This window comes from Rhinopithecus roxellana, chromosome 7, assembly GCF_007565055.1.
Source record: "Rhinopithecus roxellana isolate Shanxi Qingling chromosome 7, ASM756505v1, whole genome shotgun sequence".
NCBI classification, from domain to species: Eukaryota; Metazoa; Chordata; class Mammalia; order Primates; family Cercopithecidae; genus Rhinopithecus; species Rhinopithecus roxellana.
In genome coordinates, this window is record NC_044555.1 from 18,557,314 (window position 1) to 18,583,893 (window position 26,580).

The 26,580-nt window shown below is 40.8% G+C and overlaps 1 protein-coding gene and 1 pseudogene across 6 annotated transcripts in view; one reads left to right on the top strand and one right to left on the bottom strand.

Moving 5' to 3' along the window:
* FAAH2 (fatty acid amide hydrolase 2) overlaps positions 1 to 26,580 on the bottom strand; it is a 273,619-nt gene that overhangs the window by 127,394 nt on the left and 119,645 nt on the right. The window lies entirely within an intron of this gene.
* LOC104665665 lies at positions 13,602 to 16,376 on the top strand (annotated as a pseudogene). Its single transcript, XR_004058367.1, has one exon. The product of XR_004058367.1 is annotated as a C-1-tetrahydrofolate synthase, cytoplasmic pseudogene (transcript).

Genomic DNA, 26,580 nt, shown 5'->3' on the forward strand with positions numbered 1-26,580 from the left:
CAGAACATGGAGATTGGTGCCACAGACATTTGCTAACTTGCATGCTAGAAGGACTAAGGAAAACTAGGAAGAAGCCTATAAGTTATTCAATGATGTCCACTATAACACAGGGAAGGAAGAAAATCCTACTGCCTTTCTGGAGTAGGAGGTGATTTAAATCTTAATTACCATACAAAGGTCTGACCAGACCTAGGAGGACCTCCCATCAGGACAGGACAATAGATGGTTCCTCACAGGTGGTTGAGAAAAAAAAACACAATGGGTATTCAATAATTGGGAGGCATTGAGGAAGTATACCTCTCTGTCACCTGACTCCATTGAAGTCCAACTAATCTTAAAGGATAAGTTTATCACTGAGTCAGCTGCAGACATTAGAAAAACCCTTCAAAAGTCTGCCTTAGGTGTGGAGAAAAACTTAGAAACTCGATTGAATTTGGCAACCTCAGTTTTTTTATAATAGAGATCAGGAGAAGCAGGCGGAATGAGACAAAGGAAATAAGAAAAAGGCCACTGCTTTAGTCATGGCCCTCGGGCAAGTGGAATTTGGAGGCTCTGGAACACGGAAAGGCTGGGCAAATCAAATGCCTAATAGAGCTTGTTTCCAGTGTGGTCTACAAGGACACTTTAAAAAAGATTGTCCGAGTAGAAATAAGCCACCCCCTCGTCCATGCCCCTTATGTCAAGGGAATCACTGGAAGGCCCACTGTCCCAGGGGATGAAGGTCCTCTGGGTCAGAAACCACTAACCAGATGATCCAGCAGCAGGACTGAGGGTACCCAGGGCAAGTACCAGCCCATGCCATCACTCTCACACAGCCCCGGGTATGCTTGACCATTGAGGACCAGGAGGTTAACTGTCTCCTGGACATTGGCACAGCCTTCTCAGTCTTACTCTCCTGTCCCAGACAACTGTCCTCCAGATCTGTCACTATCTGAGGGGTCCTAGATATTTGAGGCCAGTCACTAGTTACTTCTCCCAGCCACTAAGTTGTGATTGGGGAACTTTACTCTTTTCACACACTTTTCTAATTATGCCTGAAAGCCCCACTCCCTTCTTAGGGAGAGACATTCTAGCAAAAGCAGGAGTCATTATACACCTGAACATAGGAGAAGGAACACCCGTTTGTTGTCCCCTGCTTGAGGAAGAAATTATTCGTGAAGTCTGGGCAACAGAAGGACACTATGAGTGAGCAAAGAATGCTCATCCTGTTCAAGTTAAACTAAAGGATTCCACCTCCTTTCCCTATCAAAGGCAGTACCCCCTTAGACCCGAGGCCCAACAAGGACTCCAAAAGATTTTTAAGGACCTAAAAGTCCAAGGTCTAGTAAAACCATGCAGTAGTACCTGCAATACTCCAATTTTAGGAGTACAGAAACCCAACAGACAGTGGAGGTTAGGGCAAGATCTCAGGATTATCAATGAAGCCGTTGTTGCTCTATATCCAGCTGTACCTAACCCTTATGCTCTACTTTCCCAAATACCAGAGGAAGCAGAGTGGTTTACAGTCCTGGACCTTAAGGATGCCTTTTTCTGCATCCCTGTATATCCTGACTCTCAATTCTTGTTTGCCTTTGAAGATCCTTCAAACCCAATGTCTCAACTCACCTGGACTGTTTTATCCCAAGGGTTCAGAGATAGACCCCATCTATGTGGCTAGGCATTAGCTCAAGACTTGAGCCAGTTCTGATACCTGGAAACTCTTGTCCTTCGGTATATGGATGATTTACTTTTAGTCACCCATTCAGAAACCTTGTGCCATCAAGCCACCCAAGTGCTCTATAAACACATACACACACACACACACACACACACACACACACACACACACACACATATATATATATATATAATTTATTTATTATCATCTTTTTTTGAGACAGAATCTCACCCTGTCACCCAGGATGGGGTGCATGGGTGTGATCTCAGCTCACTGCAGGCTCCGCCTCCTGGGTTCACGCCATTCTCCTGCCTCAGTCTCCCAAGTGGCTGGGACTGCAGGCACCCACCACCACACCCAGCTAATTTTTTTGTATTTTTGGTAGAGACAAGGTTTTGCCGTGTTGACCAGGATAGTCTCAATCTCCTGACCTTGTGACCTGCCTGCTTTGTTCCTCCCAGGGTGCTGGGATTGCAGGCGTAAGCCACTGCACCCAGCCCCACCCAAGTGCTCTTAAATTCCCTCACCACCTGTGGCTACAAGGTTTCCAAACCAAAGGCTCAGCTCTTCTCACAGCAGGTTAAATACTTAGGGCTAAAATTATCCATAGGCACCAGGGCCCTCAGTGACAAATGTATCCAGCCTGTACTGGCTTATCCTCATCCCAAAACCCTAAAGCAACTAAGAGGGTTCCTTGGTATAACCGGCGTCTGCCAAATATGGATTCCCAGTACAGAAAATAGCCAGGCCATTATATACACTAATCAGGAAAACTCTGAAAGCCAATAGCATTTAGTAAGATGGACAAATGAAGCAAAGGCAGCTTTCCAGGCCCTAAAGAAGGCCCTAACCCAAGTCCCAGTGTTACACTTGCCAACAGGGCAAGACTTTTCTTTATATGTAACAGAAAAAACAGGAATAGCTCTAGGAGTCCTTACACAGGTTTGAGGGACTAGCTTGTAACCCGTGGCATACCTGAGCAAGAAAATTGATGTTGGCCTCATTATTTATGGGTAGCGGTAGCAGTAGCAGTCTTAGTATCTGAAGCAGTTAAAATGACACAGGGAAGAGATCTTACTGTATGGACATCTGGTGATGTGAATGGCATACTCATTGCTAGAAGGACCAGTGCTGCGACTGTGCACTTGTGCAACTCTTAATTGAGTCACATTTCTTCCAGACAATGAAGAAAAAACAGAACATAACTGTCAACAAGTAACTGCTCAAACCTACGCCGCTCGAGGGGACCTTCTAGAGGTTCCCTTGACTGATCCTGACCTCAACTTGTACACTGATAGAAGTTTCTTTGTAGAAAAAGGACTTCAAAAATCAGATTATGCAGTGGCCAGTGATAATGGAATACTTGAAAGTAATCCCCTCACTCCAGGAACTAGCGCTCAGCTGGCAGAACTAATAGCCCTCACTCGGGCACTAAAATTAGGAGAAGGAAAAAGGGTAAATATACATACAGACTCTAAGTATGCTTACCTAGTCCTCCATGACCGCACAGCAATATGGAAGGAAAGGGAATTCCTAACTTCTGAGGGAACACCTATCAAACATCAGGAAGCCATTAGGAGATTATTATTGGCTGCACAGAAATCTAAAGTGGTGGTAGTCTTACACTGCTGACGTCATCAGAAAGGAAAGGAAAGGGAAATAGAAGGGAACTGCCAAGCGGATATTGAAGCCAAAAGAGCCGCAAGGCAGGACCCTCCATAAGAAATGCTTATAGAAGGACCCCTAGTATGCGGTAATCCCCTCTAGGAAACCAAGCCCCAGTACTCAGCAGGAGAAATAGAATGGGGAACCTCGCAAGGACATAGTTTCCTCCCCTCAGGATGACTAGCCATTGAAGTAGGGAAAATACTTTTGCCTGCAGCTAACCCATGGAAATTACTTAAAACCCTTCACCAAACCTTTCACTTAAGCATTGATAGCACCCATCAGATGGCCAAATTATTATTTACTGGACCAGGCCTTTTCAAAACTATCAAGCAGATAGTCGGGGCCTGTGAAGTGTGCCAAAGAAATAATCCCCTGCACTGCAGGCCATACAAATCCTCTGCACTGCAGGCCATACATTTCAATCCCTGTATCTTTAACCTCCTTGTTGTCTCTTCCAGAATCAAAGCTATAAAACTACAAATCGTTCTTCAAATGGATCCTCAGATGCAGTCCATGACTAAGATCTACCGTGGATTCCTGGACCAGCCTGCTAGCCCATGCTCCGAGGTTGATAACATCCAAGGCCCCCCCCAAGAAAATCTCAACTGCACAACCCCTACTACACCCCAATTCAGCAGGAGGCAGTTAGAGTGATCATCAGTCAACCTCCCCAACAGCACTTGGGTTTTCCTGTTGAGAGGGGGTACTGAGAGACAGGACTAGCTAGATTTCCTAGGCCAACTAAGAATTCCTAAGCCTAGCTGGGAAGGTGACCACATCCACCTTTAAACACGGGGCTTGCAACTTAGTTCACGCCTGACCAGTCACGTAGTAAAGAGAGCTCACTAAAATGCTAACTAGGCTAAAACAGGAGGTAAAGAAATAGCCAATTATCTATCGCATGAAAGTACAGGGGGAGGGACAATGATCGGGATATGAAACGAGATCCACAATGCATGGCCATTCCTGAGGGAGAAGAAGAAAAAGTAAGAAGTTTGGAAAACATATTCGATGGAATAATTCAGGAAACATTTCCTGATCTTGTTAGAGTTATAGATATTCAAATACCAGAAATTCTGAGAACACCTGTGAGATACTACAGAAGATTAATATCATCAAGGCATATAATTATCTGATTATCCAAGTTCAATGTGAAAAAACAAATCTTAAAAGCAGCTACATTGATGGGCATTTGGGTTGGTTCCGTCTTTGCTATTGTGAATAGTGCCGCAATAAACATATGTGTGCATGTGTCTTTATAGCAGCATGATTTATAATTATTTGGGTATATACCCAGTAATGGGATGGCTGGGTCAAATGGTATTTCTAGTTCTAGATCCTTTTAATAGACTGGATTAAGAAAATGTGGCACATATACACCATGGAATACTGTGCAGCCATAAGAACAGATGAGCTCATGTCCTTTGTAGGGACATGGATGAAGTTGGAAACCATCATTCTCAGCAATCTATCACAAGGACAGGAAACCAAACACCACATGCTCTCACTCACAGGTGGGAATTGAACAATGAGAACACTTGGACACAGGAAGGGGAATATCACACACCGGGGCCTGTCATGGGGTTGGAGAAGAGGGGAGGGATAGCATTAGGAGATATACATAATGTAAATGACGAGTTAATGGGTGCAGCACCCCAACATGGCACAAGTATATGTACGTAACAAACCTGCACACTGTGCACATGTACCCTAGAACTTAAACTATAATAATAAAAACAAAGAAAAAAAAAAGCAGCTACAGAGAATCATCAAATCACCTATGATTGAAATCCCACTGGTCTAACAGTGGACTTCTCAGCAGAAGCCTAACAAGCCAGTAGAGATTGAGAGCCTGTTTTCAGCCTCTGTGAAGAAAAAGAAAAAGAAAAAATCTCGGTAAAGAATTTTATATCCCACCAATTAAGCTTTATAAATGAAAAAGAAGTAAAGTATTTCCCATATAAGCAAATTGTAAGGGAATTCATCACCATTGAACTAGCCCTACAAGAAATGCTCAAAGGAGTACTAAATATGGAAACAAAAACTGACACTGACATCATAAAAGCACATGTCACATGTGCACATGAGCAAAACTTACAGATCTTATATGGCAATTACATGACTAAGACTACAAAGCACATAGTTAACATCAATGTGACAGAAACAGAACCTCATATATCAGTACTAACATTGAATGTAAATGGCCTAAATACTCCACTTAAAAGATACAGGCTGGCATATTGGATGGAAAAGTAAGGCCCAACTAACTGCTGCCTAAGACACCCACCTACTGGTTACAGACAAAAAGCAAAAGGGGGAAGAAGATGTATCACACACATGTAACAGAAAACTGAGCTATTCCTTAAACAAACAGAAGTAAACAAAAAACAAAGAAGAGCATTATATAATGAGAAGTATAACTATCGTAAATATCTATGCACACTACACTGGAAGACCAAATTCATACAAAAAAAAAATGACTACACCTAAGAAAATAGAAAGCAATATGAAAATAGTGGGAAACACAAATAACTCACTGACAATACTAGACAGATCACGAAGGCAGGAAATCAATAAACTCTGGAATTAAATTGAACCCAGATCAAATGAACCACATAGATATTTACATAACATTTGACAATGTTATATAAATGACAGAATATACATTTTTCTTATCTCCATATAGAACATTCTCCCAAATTAACCACATGCTTGGCCATATAGCAAGGCTCAATACACTTGAAAAAATGATAATTATATCAACTATCTAATTGAACCATAGTGGGATAAATGTAGAAATCGATATGAAGAAGAACTCTCAAAACAACACAAATACATGGGAACGAAACAACTTGCTCCTGAATGACATTTGGGTAAACAATGAAATTAAGGCAGAAATAAAATAATATTTTTGAAACAAATAAAAATAGAGACATAACATACCAAAACTCCTGGCATGCAACAATAGCAGTATTAAGAGAAAAATCATGGCATTAAATGCCTTCATCAAAAAGAGAGAAAAATCTCAAACTAACAACCTAATGTTTCACTTCAAGGAACTAGAATAACAAGAAAAAAAAAAAAACTAAACCTAAAGCTAGCAGAATAAAAGAAATAAACACCAGAGCAGCAATAAATGAAATTAAGATTAAACTAATTATACAATCACTAAAATGAAAAGTTTGTTCTTTGAAAGGATAGACAAAATTGATAGACCACCAGCTAGATTAACTGAGAAGACAGCTGACTCAAATAAACACAATCAGAAATGATAGAGTTGACATTACCATTAATATCACAAACACAAAAGATCATCAGAGACTATAATGAACACAACTTAGAAAACATGGATACTTCCTGGAAACATACAGCCTCCCAAGACTGAACAAGAAAGAAATGGAAAGCCTAAACAGACCAATAACAAGTAATGAATTTCAATCCGTAATATAAAATATCCAACAAAAATGGCCCAGGACCAAATTGATTCAAGCTGGATTTTAACAGACACACAAAGAAGAACTTGTTCCAATCTTGCTTAAACTATGCCAAAAATATCAAGGAAGAACAATTCCTCTCTAACTCATTCTATGAAAGCAGTATCACCTGATACAAATATTACACAAGGAAAGAATTTTTTAAAAAACCCTGCAAGCTAATATACCTGGTGCATATTGATGCAAAAATCCACAATAAAATACTAGCGAATTAAAAAAAAAAACAGTACATCAGGTCATGAGGGTTTGATCTCAGAGATTCAAGGAAGTCTCAACATATGCAAATCAATAACATAATTAACCACATAAACAGAATTAAAAACAAACACTATATGATCATCTCAATTGACGAAGAAAAACGACCTGATAAAATCCAACATTTCTTCACAACCAACTGGGCATTGAAAATGTACACCTGAAATTAATAAAAGCCATCTATGACAAATACATAGCCAACATCATACTGAATGAGGATAAAGTTAAAGCATTCCTCCTGGGGGGGCGGAGCAAGATGGCCGAATAGAAACAGCTCCAGTCTCCAACTCCCAGCACGAGCAACACAGAAGACGGGTGATTTCTGCTTTTTCAACTGAGGTAATGGGGTCATCTAACTAGGGAGTGCCGGACAATCGGTGCTGGTCAGCTGCTGCAGCCCGACCAGAGAGAGCTGAAGCAGGGCGAGGCATCCCTTCACCTGGGAAGCGAAAGGGGGAAGGGAGTCCCTTTTCCTAGCCAGGGGAACTGAGACACAAAACACCTGGAAAATCGGGTGACTCCCACCCCAATACTGTGTTTTGAGCAAACGCGCACACCAGGAGATTGTATCCCACACCTGGCCGGGAGGGTCCCATGGCCACTGAGCCTCCCTCATTGCTAGCACAGCAGTCTGCAATCTAACCGCAAGGCAGCAGCGACGCTGGAAGAGGGGCGCCCGCAATTACTGAGGCTTAAGTAGGTAAACAAAGCCGCTGGGAAGCTCGACCTGGGTGGAGCTCACAGCAGCTCAAGGAAACCTGCCTGTCTCTGTAGACTCCACCTCTGGGGACAGGGCACAGCTAAACAACAACAACAAAAAAAGCCGCAGGAACCTCTGCAGACGCAAACGACTCGGCCTGACAGCTTTGAAGAGAGCAGTGGATCTCCCAACATGGAGGCTGAGATCTGAGAAGGGACAGACTGCCTGCTCAACGGGGTACCTGACCCCTGAGTAGCCTAGCTGGGAGACATTCCCCACTAGGGGCAGTCTGACACCCCACACCTCACAGGGTGGAATACACCCCCGAGAGGAAGCTTCCAAAGTAAGAATCAGACAGGTACACTCGCTGCTCAGCAATATTCTATCTTCTGCAACCGCTGCTGCTGATACCTAGGAAAACAGGGTCTGGAGTGGACCGCAAGCAATCTCCAACAGACCTGCAGCTGGGGTTTCTGACTGTCAGAAGAAAAACTATCAAACAGGAAGGACACCTATACCAAAACCCCATCAGTACGTCACCATAATCAAAGACCAGAGACAGATAAAACCACAAAGATGGGGAAAAAGCAGGGCAGAAAAGCAGGAAATTCAAAAAATAAGAGAACATCTCCCCCTGCAAAGGAGCGCAGCTCATTGCCAGCAATGGATCGAAGCTGGTCAGAGAATGAATTAGACAAGATGAGAGAAGGCTTCAGTCCATCAAACTTCTCAGAGCTGAAGGAGGAATTACGTACCCAGTGCAAAGAAACTAAAAATCTTGAAACAAGAGTGGAAGAATTGACAGCTAGACTAATTAATGCAGAGAAGGTCATAAACGAAATGACAGAGATGGAAACCATGACATGAGAAATAAGTGACAAATGCACAAGCTTCAGTAATGGACTCGATCAACTGTAAGAAAGAGTATCAGCGATTGAGCATCAAATGAATGAAATGAAGCAAGAAGAGAAACCAAAAGAAAAAAGAAGAAAAAGAAATGAACAAAGCCTGCAAGAAGTATGGGATTATGTAAAAAGACCAAATCTACATCTGATTGGGGTGCCTGAAAGTGAGGGGGAAAATGGAACCAAGTTGGAAAACACTCTTCAGGATATCATCCAGGAGAACTCCCCAACCTAGTAAGGCAGGCCAACATTCAAATTCAGGAAATACAGAGAACACCACAAAGATACTCCTCCAGAAGAGCAACTCCAAGACACATAATTGCCAGATTCACCAAAGTTGAAATGAAGGAAAAAATCTTAAGGGCAGACAGAGAGAAAGGTCGGGTTACCACAAAGGGAAGCCCATGAGACTAACAGATCTCTTGACAGAACTCTACAAGCCAGAAGAAATGGGGACCAATATTCAACATTCTTAAAGAAAAGAATTTTAAACCCGGAATTTCATATCCAGCCAAACTAAGTTTCATAAGTGAAGGAGAAATAAAATGCTTTACAGATAAGCAAATGCTTAGAGATTTTGTCACCACCAGGCCTGCCTTACAAGGGACCCTGAAGGAAGCACTAAACATGGAAAGGAACAACCGGTACCAGCCATTGCAAAAACATGCCAAAATGTAAAGACCTTCGAGGCTAGGAAGAAACTGCATCAAATAACGAGCAAAATAACCAGTTAATATCAAAATGGCAGGATCAAGTTCACACATAACAATATGAACCTTAAATGTTAATGGACTAAATGTTCCAATTAAAAGACACAGACTGGCAAACTGGATAAAGAGTCAAGACCCATCAGTCTGCTGTATTCAGGAGACCCATCTCACATGCAGAGACATACATAGGCTCAAAATAAAGGGATGGAGGAAGATCTACCAAGCAAATGGAGAACAAAAAAAAGCAGGGGTTGCAATCCTAGTCTCTGATAAAACAGACTTTAAACCATCAAAGATCAAAAGAGACAAAGAAGGACATTACATAATGGTAAAGGGATCAATTCAACAGGAAGAGCTAACTATCCTAAATATATATGCACCCAATACAGGAGCACCCAGATTCATAAAGCAAGTCCTTAGAGACTTACAAAGAGACTTAGACTCCCATACAATAATAATGGGAGACTTCAACACTCCACTGGCAACATTAGACAGATCAACGAGACAGAAAGTTAACAAGGATATCCAGGAATTGAACCAAGCGGACCTAATAGACATCTATAGAACTCTCCACCCCAAATCAACAGAATATACATTCTTCTCAGCACCACATCGCACTTATTCCAAAATTGACCAAATAATTGGAAGTAAAGCACTCCTCAGCAAATGTAAAAGAACAGAAATTATAACAAACTCTCTCTCAGACCACAGTGCAATCAAACAAGAACTCAGGACTAAGAAACTTAATCAAAACCGCTCAACTACATGGAAACTGAACAACCTGCTCCTGAATGACTACTGGGTACATAACAAAATGAAGGCAGAAATAAAGATGTTCTTTGAAACCAATGAGAACAAAGCTACAACATATCAGAATCTCTGGGACACATTTAAAGCAGTGTGTAGAGGGAAATTTATAGCACTAAATGCCCACAAGAGAAAGCAGGAAAGATCTAAAATTGACACTCTAACATCACAATTAAAAGAACTAGAGAGGCAAGAGCAAACACATTCAAAAGCTAGCAGAAGGCAAGAAATAACTAAGATCAGAGCAGAACTGAAGGAGATAGAGACACAAAACATCCTCCAAAAAATCAATGAATCCAGGAGTTGGTTTTTTGAAAAGATCGACAAAATTGACAGACTGCTAGCAAGACTAATAAAGAAGAAAAGAGAGAGGAATCAAATAGACGCAATAAAAAATGATAAAGGGGATATCACCATTGACCCCACAGAAATACAAACAACCATCAGAGAATACTATAAACGCCTCTACGCAAATCAACTAGAAAATCTAGAAGAAATGGATAATTACCTGGACACTTACACTCTTCCAAGACTAAACCAGGAAGAAGTTGAATCCCTAAATAGAATAATAGCAGGCTCTGAAATTGAGGCAATAATTAATAGCCTACCAAACAAAAAAATTCCAGGACCAGACGGATTCACAGCTGAATTCTACCAGAGGTACAAGGAGGAGCTGGGACCATTCCTTCTGAAACTATTCCAATCAATAGATAAAGAGGGAATCCTCCCTAACTCATTTTATGAGGCCAACATCATCCTGATACCAAAGCCTGGCAGAGACACAACAAAAAAAGAGAATTTTAGACCAATATCCCTGGCAAAACGGATTCAGCAGCACATCAAAAAGCGTATCCACCATGATCAAGTGGGCTTCATCTCTGGGATGCAAGGCTGGTTCAATATTCGCAAATCAATAAACGTAATCCAGCATATAAACAGAATCAAAGACAAGAACCACATGAATATCTCAACAGATGCAGAAAAGGCTTTTGACAAAATTCAACAGCCCTTCATGCTAAAAACGCTCAATAAATTCGGTATTGATGGAACGTACCTCAAAATAATAAGAGCTATTTATGACAAACCCAAACCTATTATCATACTGAATGGGCAAAAACTGGAAAAATTCCCTTTGAAAACTGGTATAAGACAGGGATGCCCTCTCTCACCACTCCTATTCAACATAGTCTTGGAAGTTCTGGCTAGGGCAATCAGGCAAGCGAAAGAAATCAAGGGTATTCAGTTAGGAAAAGAAGACGTCAAATTGTCCCTGTTTGCAGATGACATGATTGTATATTTAGAAAGCCCCATTGTCCCAACCCAAAATCTCCTTAAGCTGATAAGCAACTTCAGCAAAGTCTCAGGATACAAAATTAATGTGCAAAAATCACAAGCATTCTTATACACCAGTAACAGACAAACAGAGAGCCAAATCATGAATGAACTTCCATTCACAATTGCTTCAAAGAGAATAAAATACCTAGGAATCCAGCTTACAAGGGATGTAAAGGACCTCTTCAAGGAGAACTACAAACCACTGCTCAGTGAAATCAAAGAGGACACAAACAAATGGAAGAACATACCATGCTCATGGATAGAAAGAATCAATATCGTGAAAATGGCCATACTGCCCAAGGTTATTTATAGATTCAATGCCATCCCCATCAAGCTACCAATGAGTTTCTTCACAGAATTGGAAAAAACTGTTTTAAAGTTCATATGGAACCCAAAAAGAGCCCGCATTGCCAAGACAATCCTAAGTCAAAAGAACAAAGCTGGAGGTGTCACGCTACCTGAGTTCAAACTATACTACAAGGCTACAGTAACCAAAACAGCATGGTACTGGTACCAAAACAGAGATATAGACCAATGGAACAGAACAGAGTCCTCAGAAATAATACCACACAACTACAGCCATCTGATCTTTGACAAACCCGGGGGAAAGAAGAAATGGGGAAAGGATTCCCTATTTAATAAATGGTGCTGGGAAAATTGGCTAGCCATAAGTAGAAAGCTGAAACTGGATCCTTTCCTTACTCCTTATATGAAAATTAATTCAAGATGGATTAGAGACTTCAATGTTAGTCCTAATACCATAAAAACCCTAGAAGAAAATCTAGGTAGTACCATTCAGGACATAGGCATGAGCAAGGACTTCATGTCTAAAACACCAAAAGGAATGGCAACAAAAGCCAAAATTGACAAATAGGATCTAATTAAACTAAAGAGCTTCTGCACATCAAAATTAACTACCATCAGAGTGAACAGGCAACCTACAGTATGGGAGAAAATTTTTGCAATCTACCCATCTGACAAAGGGCTGATATCCAAAACCTACAAAGAACTCAAACAAATGCACAAGAAAGAAACAAACAACCCCATCAAAAAGTGGGCAAAGGATATGAACAGACATTTCTCAAAAGAAGACATTCATACAGCCAACAGACACATGAAAAAATGCTCATCATCACTCGCCATCAGAGAAATGCAAATCAAAACCACAATGAGATACCATCTCCCACCAGTTAGAATGGCAATCATTAAAAAGTCAGGAAACAACAGTTGTTGGAGAGGATGTGGAGAAATAGGAACACTTTTATACTGTTGGTGGGATTGTAAACTAGTTCAACCATTATGGAAAACAGTATGGCAATTCCTCAAGGATCTAGAACTACATGTACCATATGACCCAGCCATCCCACTCCTGGGTATATACCCAAAGGATTATAAATCATACTGCTATAAAGACACATGCACATGTATTTTTATTGCGGCACTATTCACAATAGCAAAGACTTGGAATCAACCGAAATGTCCATCATTGACAGACTGGATTAAGAAAATGTGGCACATATACACCATGGAATACTATGCAGCCATATAAATGGATGAGTTTGCATCCTTTGTAGGGACATGGATGCAGCTGGAAACCATCATTCTTAGCAAACTATCACAAGAACAGAAAACCAAACACCGCATGTTCTCACTCATAGGTGGGAGCTGAACAATGAGATCACTTGAACTCGGGAAGGGGAACATCACACACCGGGGCCTATCATGGGGAGGGTGGTGGGAGGGATTGCATTGGGAGTTATACCTGATATAAATGACGAATTGATGGGTGCTGACGTGTTCATGGGTGCAGCACACCAACATGGCCCAAGTATACATATGTAACAAACCTGCACGTTATGCCCACGTACCCTAGAACTTACAGTATAATAAATAAAAAAAAAAATAGTGCCATACAGGTGAGGCCTACATTAGACATAAACCGTGCTACGTTTATTTATTTGTCTCTCTTTGAAATAATAAATAGGTAAAGAAAGACCAAAAAAAGAGCATTCCTCCTAAGAACTGAACAGGATATTGGTGGTGTCCATTATGGGCAGACTAATAAAGGCCATGGTGCCAGCAGAAATCCTGAACGGGAAGGATATCTCCGCGCAAATAAGGGCAAGACTGAAGAATCAAGTCATTCAGTTGAAGGAGCAAGTACCTGGTTTCACACCAGGTCTGGCAATATTACAGGTTGGCAACAGAAATGATTCCAATCTTTACATAATGTGAAGCTGAAGGCTGCTGAAGAGATTGGGATGAAAGCCACTGACATTAAGTTACTAAGAACAACCACAGAATCTGAGGTGATCAAATATATTATATCTTTGAATGAAGTCTACTATACACGGGTTCATAGTGCAACTACCTCTAGATTCAGATAATTCCATTAACACTGAAGGACTGATCAATACTATTGCACCTGAAAAGGATGTGGATGGAGTGACTAGCATCAGTGCTGGGAAACTTGCTAGAGGTGACCTAAATGACTGTTTCATTCGTTGTATGCCTAAAGGATGCTTGGAACTCATCAAAGAGGCAGGGGTGCAGATTGCCAGAAGGCATGCTGTGGTGATTGGGCACAGTAAAATAGTCAGGGCCCCAATGCATGACTTGCTTCTGTGGAACAATGCCACAGTGACCACCTGCCACCCCAAGACTGCCTATCTGGATGAGGAAGTAAATAAAGGTGACATACTGGTGGTTGCAACTGGTTGGCCTGAAATGGTTAAAGGGGAATGGATCAAACCTGGGGCAATAGTCATCGACTCTAGAATCAATTATGTCCCAGATGATAAAAAAAAAACAAATGGGAAAAAAATTGTGGTTGATGTGGCATACGACAGAGCCTGTTCCTGGTGGTTTAAGGCCCATGATGGTTGCAATGCTCATGCAGAGCGCACTAGAGAGTATCAAGCGTTTCCTGGAGAAATTTAAGCCACGAAAGCGGATGAATCAGTATAACAACCTTAACTTCAAGGCACCTGTTCCAAGTGATATTGATATATCACGATCTTGTAAACTGAAGCCCATTGGTAAGCTGGCTCGAGAAATTGGTCTGCTGTCTGAAGAGGTAGAATTATATGACAAAACAAAGGCCAAAGTTCTGCTGTCAGCACTAGAACACCTGAAGCACCAGCCTGATGGGAAATATTGGGTAGTGACTGGAATAACTCCAACACTCCAGGAGAAGGGAAAAGCACGACTACAATCGGGCTGGTGCAAGCCCTTTGTGCCCATATCTACCAGAACATTTTTGTGTGTGCGACAGCCTTCCCAGGGCCCCATCTTTGGAATAAAAGGTGTTGCCGCAGGAGGTGGCTACTCCCAGATCATTCCTATGCAAGAGTTCAATCTCCAACTCACAGGTGACATCCATGCCATCACTGTAGCTAATAACCTCATTGCTGCGGCCACTGATGCTCAGATATTTCATGAACTGTCCCAGACAGACAAGGCTCTCTTTAATCATTTGGTGCCATCAGTAAATGGAGTGAGAAAGTTCTCTGATATCCACATCCGAAGGTTAAATAGACTAGGCATTGAAAAGACTGACTCTACCACACTGACAGATGAAGAGATAAACAGATTTGCAAGATTGGACATTGATCCAGAAATCGTAACTTGGCAAAGTATGTTGGATACCAATGATAGATTCCTGCGGAAGATCACGATTCGACAGACTCCAACAAAGAAAGGTCACACAAGGACGGCCCAGTTTGATAGCTCTGTGGCGAGTGAAATTATGGCTGTCCTGGCTCTCACCACTTCTCTAGAAGATATGAGAGAGAGACTGGGCAAAATGGTGGTGGCATCCAGTAAGAACGGAGAGCCCGTCAGTGCTGAAGATCTGGGGGTGGGTGGTGCATTGATAGTGCTTATGAAGGCTGCAATCAAGCCCAATTTCATGCAGACATTGGAGGGCACTCCAGTGTTTGTCCATGCCGGCCCATTTGCCAACATTGCACATGGCAATTCCTCTATCACTGCAGACCGGATCGCACTCAAGCTTGTTGGCCCAGAAGGGTTTGCAGTGACAGAAGCGGGATTTGGAGCAGATATTGGAGTGGAAAATTTTTTTAACATCAAATCCCGGTACTCCGGCCTCCGCCCTCACGTGGTGGTGCTTGTTGCCACTGTCAGTGCTCTCAAGATGCAGGGGGCGGCCCTGTGGTCACTGCTGAAATGCCTCTTCCCAAGGCTTACATAGAGGAGAACCTAGAGCTGGTTGAAAAAGGCTTCAGTAACTTGAAGAAACAAATTGAAAATGGCAGAATGTTTGTAATTCCAGTAGTAGTGGCCGTGAATGCATTCAAGATGGATACAGAGACTGAGCTGGACCTCGTCAGCCACCTTTCCAGAGAACATGGGGCTTTTGATGCCGTGAAGTACACTCACTGGGCAGAAGGGGCCAAAGGTGCCTTAGCCCTGGCTCAGGCCATCCAGAGAGCAGCACAAGCACCCAGCAGCTTCCAACTCCTTTATGACCTCAAGCTCCCAGTTGAGGATAAAAATCAGAATCACTGCACAGAAGATCTATGGAATAGACGACATTGAATTACTCCCCAAAGCTCAACACAAAGCTGAAGTCTACACAAAGCAGGGGTTTGGGAATCTCCCCATCTGCATGGCCAAAACACATTTGTCCTTGTCTCACAACCCAGAGCAAAAAGGTATTCCTACAGGATTCGTTCTGCCCATTTGCGACATCAATGCCAGCATCGGGGCTGGTTTTCTGTACCCTTTAGTAGGAACAGTGAGCACAATGGACTCCCCACCCGTCCCTGTTTTTATGATACTGATTTGGACCCTGAAACAGAACAGGTGAATGGATTATTCTAAACCGATCATGATCCATCTTCAGGAAGCTACTTTGAAAGTTTGGTCAGTGTCTATTCAGGCCCAGTGGGAATTAGGAAGTATAAGGGAGCCAAGAGTCATTCCCTGCCCAGAAGATCTGAAACTAATAGTAGGAATTTCCCCAGATGTCATTTTCAGCCTTAATTCTCATCATGTACAAATAACATAAATCATGTCTATTTACTTTAGTGACGTTCCACAGAATAAAAGGAAATAGTTTCGCAAAAAAAATAAATAAATAAATAAATAAAGGACTGAACAAAGACAAAGATCTCCACTCTCACCACTCCTATTCAACATAGTACTGGCAGTTCTACCCAGAGGAAAGGGATCCAAATTTAAAAAGAAGTAGTCATGTTATCTCTGCTTGCTGATGACATATCTAGAAAACCTAGATGTTACATAAAATTAATATACTTGATAAACAATTTTAGTAAAGTTTCAGGATACTGAATCAATGTAAATAAAGTCAGTAGTATTTCCATACACCAAAAACATTAAAGCTAAGAAACAAATAAATATTCCATCCCATTTACACTAGCCATTTACAAAAATAAAATACTAGGAATATGTTTAACCAAGGAGGTTAAAGATCACTATAAAGAGAAATACAAAACACTGACAGAATAAATCATAGATGACAGAAACAGAAAAAGATCTTATGCTCATCGACTGGAAGTATCACTAGTTAAAATGACCATACTGCCAAGAGCAATCTACAGACTAAACATAATTCCTATCATTACAAACATAATTTTTCACAGGGTTAGAAAAAAATTCCAGAATACATATATAACAAAAAAGAGCCTGAAGAGCCAAATAAATTTTTCATAAAAAGAAAAAAGTAAGAGGCCCACATTATCTGACTTCAAAATATACTAAAAAGCTATGGTAATGAAAACAGTATGGTAATGGTTTAAAAAAAAAATTGAGACATAGAATGGAACCAAACAGAGAACCAAGAAATAAAGCCACATACCTATAAAAAACTGAACTTTGACAAAGTTGACAAAAATAAACAGTGAAGAAAGGACATGAAATATTGCTTTATTGAGTAGCAATAAAGAGTTCCGGCAAAATTGGCTAGCCATATTCAGAATAATGAAACTGGACTCCTCTCTCTCACCATATACAAAAATGATCTCAAGTTTTATTTATGACTTAAATGTAAGACCTCAAACAAGAAAAATCCTAACAAAAACTATACAAAAAACTCTTCTGACATTGAGGGAAAGAATTTATGACTAAGACTTCAAAAGCAAATGCAACAAAAACAAAAGTACATAAATGGAACGTAAACTAAAAAGCTTCTGTACAGCAAAGGAAATAATCAACAGAGTAAAAAGACAAACTACAGAAGAGAAGGAAATATTTACAAGTTATGCCTCTGAAAATGGTCTAATATCCGCAGTCTACAAGAAACCAAAACAAATCAATAAGAAATAAAAGAAAAACATTAAAAAGTGAGCAAAAAACATGAACAGACATTTCTTAAAAGACATGCAATTGGCTACAAAAAAACTTATGAAAAGGTGCTCAACATCACTAGTCATCAGAGAAATTTAAATTAAAACCACAATGAGATACCATCTTACACCAGTCGGAATGGCTATTTTTTAAGGTAAAAAATAACAGTTGTTGGTGAGAATGCAGAGAAAAAGGAATGCTTACACATTGTTGGCATATTATAAAGTAGTAAAATTTCTATGGAAAACAGCATGGAGGTTTCTCAAAGAACCAAAATAAAACTATCATTCAGCATAGCATTTCCACCCCTGACTAATCAAAATAAAAGAATTCATTATATCAAAAAGACAACTAAACTTGTGTGTTGTGTTTATTGCAACACTATTTACAATAGCAGTCATCGAATAAACCTAAATTTTTATCAATAAACCTAAATTTTGACTGGACAAAGAAATGTGATATATAAACACCACGGAATACTACACAGTCATAAAAAATGAAAGCATGACATTTGCAGCCATGTGGATTTAGCTTGAGGGCATTATCCTAAGTTAAATAACTCAGAAACAGAAAGTCTGTTTCTCACTTATAAGTGGAAACTAAACAATAGATATACATGGACAAGTAGGCAGAAATAACTGACACTGGCAACTCAAAACTATGGAAGGGTGGGAGGTAGATGAGGGCTGAAAAGTTACCTATGGGATAAAATGTTCACTGTTTGCATAATGGGTACACTAGAAGCTCAAATTTCACTATTACACAATATATCCATTTAACAACATGCACAAGTACCCTTTCAATCTAAAATAATAAAAAATAAAGTACAATAAATGTAAGACTTGACTGTGAAATTCCTAGAGGAAAATAGAGAGAAAAAGCTCTGCAACATTAGTCTTGGAAATGAGTTTTTGCATATATGTCTGAAAGCACAGGCTAACAAAGCAAAAATAAACAAATTGGTTTATAGCAAACTAAAAAGCATTTTCACACAAAGAAAACAATATAAAATAAAAAGGCAACCTACTGAATGGGATAAAATATTTGTAAAACATATATTTGACATAGGATTGATATTTAAAACATACAAGGAATTCATAGAACTTATCAGAAACAAATAACTCAATTGAAAACTTGGCAAACAACCTGAATAGACATTTCTTCAAAGGAGACATACAACTGGCCTCTAGGTATATGAAAAAAAAATCAACAACACTAATCATCAGGTGAATGCACATCAAAGCCAAGATGAGATGTCACCTCCCACCCAATAGCATAGCTATTATTTTTTTTAAGGTAAGTGTTGGTGAGGCCAGGGAGAAAAGGGAACCTTTGTACACTGTGGTAGAAATGTAAATTTGTACAGCCATTCAAAACATTAAAAATAGAACTACCATATGATCCAGCAGTGCTACTTCTAGTAATATATAAGTAATTCAAATCAGTATCTCTAAGAAGTATCTGCAATCTCATGTTCTCTGCGTCATTATTTATAATTGCTAAGATATGAAAACATCCTAAGTGTGCGTTGATGGATAGATAAAGAAAATGTTGTATATACATGACCTGAAATATTATTCAGCCCTAAAAATGTAGAAAATTTTGCAATTTTCAACAATATAGATGGACCTGAAGGGCATTATGTTAAGCGAAATAAACCAGACAGAGAAAAACAAATGTTTTATAATATCATTTACTTATGTAATCTAAAAAAGTCAAATTCTTAGAAGTAGAGAGTAGGACGGTAGTTGCCAGGAATTGGGGTGGTGTGAGGGGATGAAATAAAGCTATGTTGGTCAGAGGGTACAAACTTTCATTTATATTAGTCATTATATATATTGTGTGTGTGTGTGTGTGTGTGTGTGTGTGTGTGTGTGTGTGTGTGTGTGTAAGGGTACTAATATTAGGGGACTCCAGAGAAGCAGAAGAAATTCCTTCTCCTTTTCTGAAGTACCATAATAAAGCCAATTTGGAAGACAATCTCCAGGTTTCTAACAAAGCAAAGTATATTGTGTTCCTTGGTACTACCTAATTGAATAGAAAACTTATGTCTAACTCCCAATGCAATCCCTCCCTCCTCCCCCCTCCCCATGATAGGCCCCGATGTGTGATGTTCCCCTTCCCGAGTCGAAGTGAACTTATTGTTCAGTTCCCACCTATGAGAGAGAACATGCGGTGTTTGGTTTTCTGTTCTTGTGATAGTTTGCTAAGAATGATGGTTTTCAGCTGCATCCATGTCCCTACAGAGGATGCAAACTCATCCTTATTAATGGCTGCATAGTATTCCATGGTGTATATGTGCCACATTTCCTTTTTTTTTTTTTTTTTTTTGGGCAATTCTTTTCTTCTTTTTTTTTTTTTATTATACTTTAAGTTCTAGGGTACATGTGAATAACGTGCAGGTTTGTTACATATGTATACTTATGCCATGTTGGTGTGCTGCACCGATCAACACGTCAGCACCCATCAATTCATCATTTATATCATGTATAACTCCCCAATGCAATCCCTCCCTCCTCCACCCTCCCCCCTCCCCATGATAGGCCCCAGTGCGTGATGTTCCCCTTCCCGAGTCCAAGTGATCTCATTGTTCAGTTCCCACCTATGAGTGAGAACATGCGGTGTTTGGTTTTCTCTTCTTCTGATAGTTTCCTAAAAATGATGGTTTCCAGCTGCATCCATGTCCCTACAAAGGACGCAAACTCATCCTTTTTTATGGCTGCATAGTATTCCATGGTGTATATGTGCCACATTTTCTTAATCCAGTCTGTCACAGATGGACATTTGGGTTGATTCCAAGTCTTTGCTATTGTGAATAGTGCCGCAATAAACATACGTGTACATGTGTCTTTGTAGTAGAATAATTTATAATCCTTTGGGTATATACCCAGTAGTGGGATGGCTGGGTCATATGGTACATGTAGTTCTAGATCCTTGAGGAATTGCCATACTGTTTTCCATAATGGTTGAACTAGTTCACAATCCCACCAACAGTGTAAAAGTGTTCCTATTTCTCCACATCCTCTCCAACACCTGTTGTTTCCTGACTTCTTAATGATTGCCATTCTAACTGGTGTGAGATGGTATCTCATTGTGGTTTTGATTTGCATTTCTCTGATGGCGAGTGACGATGAGCATTTTTTCATGTGTCTGTTGGCTGTATGAATATCTTCTTTTGAGAAATGTCTGTTCATATCCTTTCCCCACTTTTTGATGGGGTTGTTTGTTTTTTTCTCGTATATTTGTTTGAGTTCTTTGTAGATTCTGGATATTAGCCCTTTGTCAGATGAGTAGGTTGCAAAAATTTTCTCCCATTCTGTAGGTTGCCTGTTCACTCTGATGGTAGTTTCTTTTGCTGTGCAAAAGCTCTTTAGTTTAATTAGATCCCATTTGTCAATTTTGGCTTTTGCTGCCGTTGCTTTTGGTGTTTTAGACATGAAGTCCTTGTCCATGCCTATGGCCTGAATGGTACTACCTAGATTTTCTTCTAGGGTTTTTATGGTATTAGGTCTAACATTTAAGTCTCTAATCCATCTTGAATTAATCTTCGTATAAGGGGTAAGGAAAGGATCCAGTTTCAGCTTTCTACTTATGGCTAGCCAATTTTCCCAGCACCATTTATTAAATAGGGAATCCTTTCCCCATTTCTTGTTTCTCTCAGGTTTGTCAAAGATCAGATGGCTGTAGATGTGCGGTATTATTTCTGAGGACTCTGTTCTGTTCCATTGGTCTATAGCTCTGTTTTGGTACCAGTACCATGCTGTTTTGGTTACTGTAGCCTTGTAGTATAGTTTGAAGTCAGGTAGCGTGACGCCTCCAGCTTTGTCCTTTTGACTTAGGATTGTCTTGGCAATGCGGGCTCTTTTTTGGTTCCATATGAACGTTAAAGCAGTTTTTTCCAATTCTGTGAAGAAACTCATTGGTAGCTTGATGGGTATGGCATTGAATCTATAAATAACCTTGGGGAGTATGGCCATTTTCACGATATTGCTTCTTCCTATCCATGAGAATGGTATGTTCTTCCATTTGTTTGTGTCCTCTTTGATTTCACTGAGCAGTGGTTTCTAGTTCTCCTTGAAGAGGTCCTTTACATCCCTTGTAAGCTGGATTCCTAGGTATTTTATTCTCTTTGAAGCAATTCTGAAGGGAAGTTCATTCCTGATTTGGCTCTCTGCTTGTCTGTTGCTGGTATATAAGAATGCTTGTGATTTTTGCACATTAATTTTGTATCCTGAGACTTTGCTGAAGTTGCTTATCAGCTTAAGGAGATTTTGGGCTGAGACGATGGGGTTTTCTAAATATACAATCATGTCATCTGCAAACAGGGACAATTTGACTTCTTCTTTTCCTAACTGGATACCCTTGATTTCTTTCTCTTGCCTGATTGTCCTAGCCAGAACTTGCAACACTATGTTGAATAGGAGTGGTGAGAGAGGGCATCCCTGTCTTGTGCCAGTTTTCAAAGGGAATTTTTCCAGTTTTTGCCCATTCAGTATGATATTAGCTGTGGGTTTGTCATAGATAGCTCTTATTATTTTGAGGTACGTTCCATCAATACCGAATTTATTGAGCGTTTTTAGCATGAAGGGCTGTTGAATTTTGTCAAAAGCCTTTTCTGCATCTATTGAGATAATCATGTGGTTCTTGTCTTTGGTTCTGTTTATATGCTGGATTATGTTTATTGATTTGCGAATGTTGAACCAGCCTTGCATCTCAGGGATGAAGCCCACTTGATCATGGTGGATAAGCTTTTTGATGTGCTGCTGAATCCGGTTTGCCAGTATTTTATTGAGAATTTTTGCATCAGTGTTCATCAGGGATATTGGTCTAAAATTCTCTTTTTTTGTTGTGTCTCTGCCAGGCTTTGGTATCAGGATGATGTTGGCCTCATAAAAGGAGTTAGGGAGGATTCCCTCTTTTTCTATTGATTGGAATAGTTTCAGAAGGAATGGTACCAGCTCCTCCTTGTACCTCTGGTAGAATTCAGCTGTGAATCCATCTGGTCCTGGACTTTTTTTGGTGGGTAGGCTATTAATTGTTGCCTCAATTTCAGAGCCTGCTATTGGTCTATTCAGGGATTCAACTTCTTCCTGGTTTAGCCTTGGGAGAGTAAGTGTCCAGGAAATTATCCATTTCTTCTAGATTTTCTAGTTGATTTGCGTAGAGGCGTTTATAGTATTCTCTGATGGTAGTTTGTATTTCTGTGGGGTCAGTGGTGATATCCCCTTTATCATTTTTTTATTGCATCTATTTGATTGCTCTCTCTTTTCTTCTTTATTAGCCTTGCTAGCGGTCTGTCAATTTTGTTGATCTTTTCAAAAAACCAACTCCTGGATTCATTGATTTTTTGGAGGGTTTTTTGTGTCTCTGTCTCCTTCAGTTCGGCTCTGATTATAGTTATTTCTTGCCTTCTGCTAGCTTTTGAATGTGTTTGCTCTTGCCTCTCTAGTTCTTTTAATTGTGATGTTAGAGTGTCAATTTTAGATCTTTCCTGCTTTCTCTTGTGGGCATTTAGTGCTATAAATTTCCCTCTACACACTGCTTTAAATGTGTCCCAGAGATTCTGGTATGTTGTATCTTTGTTCTCATTGGTTTCAAAGAACATCTTTATTTCCGATTTCATTTCGTTATGTACCCAGTAGTCATTCAGGAGCAGGTTGTTCAGTTTCCATGTAGTTGAGCGGTTTTGATTGAGTTTCTTAGTCCTGAGTTCTAGTTTGATTGCACTGTGGTCTGAGAGACAGTTTGTTATAATTTCTGTTCTTTTACATTTGCTGAGGAGTGCTTTACTCCAATTATGTGGTCAATTTTGGAATAAGTGCGATGTGGTGCTGAGAAGACTGTATATTCTGTTGATTTGGGGTGGAGAGTTCTATAAATGTCTATTAGGTCCGCTTGGTGCAGAGATGAGTTCAATTCCTGGATATCCTTGTTAACTTTCTGTCTCGTTGATCTGTCTAATGTTGACAGCGGAGTGTTGAAGTCTCCCATTATTATTGTATGGGAGTCTAAGTCTCTTTGTAAGTCTCTAAGGACTTGCTTTATGAATCTGGGTGTCCCTGTATTGGGTGCATATATATTTAGGAGAGTTAGCTCTTCCTGTTGAATTGATCCCTTTACCATTATGTAATGGCCTTCTTTGTCTCTTTTGATCTTTGATGGTTTAAAGTCTGTTTTATCAGAGACAAGGATTGCCACCCCTGCTTTTTTTTGTTCTCCATTTGCTTGGTAGATCTTCCTCCATCCCTTTATTTTGAGCCTATGTATGTCTCTACATGTGAGATGGGACTCCTGAATACAGCAGACTGATGGGTCTTGACTCTTTATCCATTTAGTCCATTAACATTTAAGGTTAATATTGTTATGTGTGAACTTGATCCTGCCATTATGATATTAACTGGTTATTTTGCTCGTTAGTTGATGCAGTTTCTTCCTAGCCTCGATGGTCTTTACATTTTGGCATGTTTTTGCGATGGCTGGTTCCGGTTGTTCCTTTCCATGTTTAGGGCTTCCTTCAGGGTCTCTTGTAAGGCAGGCCTGGTGGTGACAAAATCTCTAAGCATTTGCTTATCTGTAAAGAATTTTATTTCTCCTTCACTTATGAAACTTAGTTTGGCTGGATATGAAATTCTGGGTTGAAAATTCTTTTCCTTAAGAATGTTGAATATTGGCGCCCACTCTCTTCTGGCTTGTAGAGTTTCTGCTGAGAGATCTGCTGTTAGTCTGATGGGCTTCCCTATGTGAGTAACCCGACCTTTCTCTCTGGCTGCCCTTAAGATTTTTTCCTTCATTTCAACTTTGGTGAATCTGGCAATTATGTGTCTTGGAGTTGCTCTTCTGGAGGAGTATCTTTTTGGCATTCTCTGTATTTCCTGAATTTGAATGTTGGCCTGCCCTACTAGGTTGGGGATGTTCTCCTGGATGATATCCTGAAGAGTGTTTTCCAACTTGGTTCCATTTTCCCCCTCACTTTCAGGCACCCCAATCAGACGTAGATTTGGTCTTTTTACGTAGTCCCATACTTCTTGCAGGCTTTGCTCATTTCTTTTTCTTCTTTTTTCTTTTGGTTTCTCTTCTCGCTTCATTTCATTCATTTGATCTTCAATCGCTGATACTCTTTCTTCCAGTTGATCGAGTCGGTTACTGAAGCTTGTGCATTTGTCACGTATTTCTCGTGTCATGGTTTTCATCTCTGTCATTTCGTTTATGATCTTCTCTGCATTAATTAGTCTAGCTGTCAATTCTTCCACTCTTTTTTCAAGATTTTTAGTTTCTTTGCGCTAGGTACGTAATTCCTCCTTTAGCTCTGATAAGTTTGATGGACTGAAGCCTTCTTCTCTCCTCTCGTCCAAGTCATTCTCTGACCAGCTTTGATCCGTTGCTGGCGATGGGCTGCGCTCCTTTGCAGGGGGAGATGTGCTCTTATTTTTTGAATTTCCAGCTTTTCTGCCCTGCTTCTTCCCCATCTTTGTGGTTTTATCTGTCTCTGGTCTTTGATGGTGGTGACGTACTGATGGGGTTTTGGTATAGGTGTCCTTCCTGTTTGATAGTTTTCCTTCTGACAGTCAGAAGGACTGTCTGTTGGTCTGTTGGAGATTGCTTGAGGTCCACTCCAGACCCTGTTTGCCTGGGTATCAGCAGCAGAGGTTGCCGAAGATAGAATATTGCTGAGCAGCGAGTGTACCTGTCTGATTCTTCCTTTGGAAGTTTCCTCTCAGGGCTGTACTCCACCCTGTGAGGTGTGGGGTGTCAGACTGCCCCTAGTGGGGGATTTCTCCCAGCTAGGCTACTCAGGGTTCAGGGACACACCTGAGCAGGCAGTCTGTCCGTTCTCAGATCTCAACCTCCGAGTTGGGAGATCCACAGCTCTCCCCAAAGCTGTCAGACAGAGTCGTTCGCGTCTGCACCGGCCCCCGCTGTTTCCCCTGTTGGTCTTCAGCTGTGCGCTGTCCCCAGAGGTGGAGTCTACAGAGACAGGCAGGCTTCCTTGAGCTGCTGTGAGCTCCACCCAATTCGAGCTTCCCAGAGGCTTTGTTTACCTACTTAAGCCTCAGCAATGGCGGGCGCCCCTCCCCCAGCCTCGCTGCTGCCTTGCCGATAGATCGCCGCAGACTGCTGTGTTAGCAGTGAGGGAGGCTCCGTGGGCGTGGGACCCTCCCAGCCAGGCGTGGGATATATTCTCCTGGTGTGCCTCTTTGCTTAAAGCGCCGTATTGGGGTGGGAGTTACCCGATTTTCCAGGTGTTGTGTGTATCAGTTCCCCTGGCTAGGAAAACGGATTCCCTTCCCCCTTGCACTTCCAGGTGAGGCGATCCCTCGCCCTGCTTCAGCTCTCGCTGGTCAGGCTGCAGCAGCTGACCAGCACTGATTGTCCGGCACTCCCTAGTGAGATGACCCCAGTACCTCAGTTGAAAATGCAGAAATCACCGGTCTTCTGTGTCGCTCGCACTGGGAGTTGGAGACTGGAGCTGTTCCTATTCGGCCATCTTGCTCCGCCCTCTATGTGCCACATTTTCTTAATCCAGTCTGTCACAGATGGACATTTGGGTTGATTCCAAGTCTTTGCTATTGTGAATAGTGCCAAATGACGAATTGATGGGTGCTGACGAGTTGATGGGTGCAGCACACCAACATGGCACAAGTATACATATGTAACAAACCTGCACGTTATGCACATGTACCCTAGAACTTAAAGTATAATAAAAAAAAAAAAAAAAGAA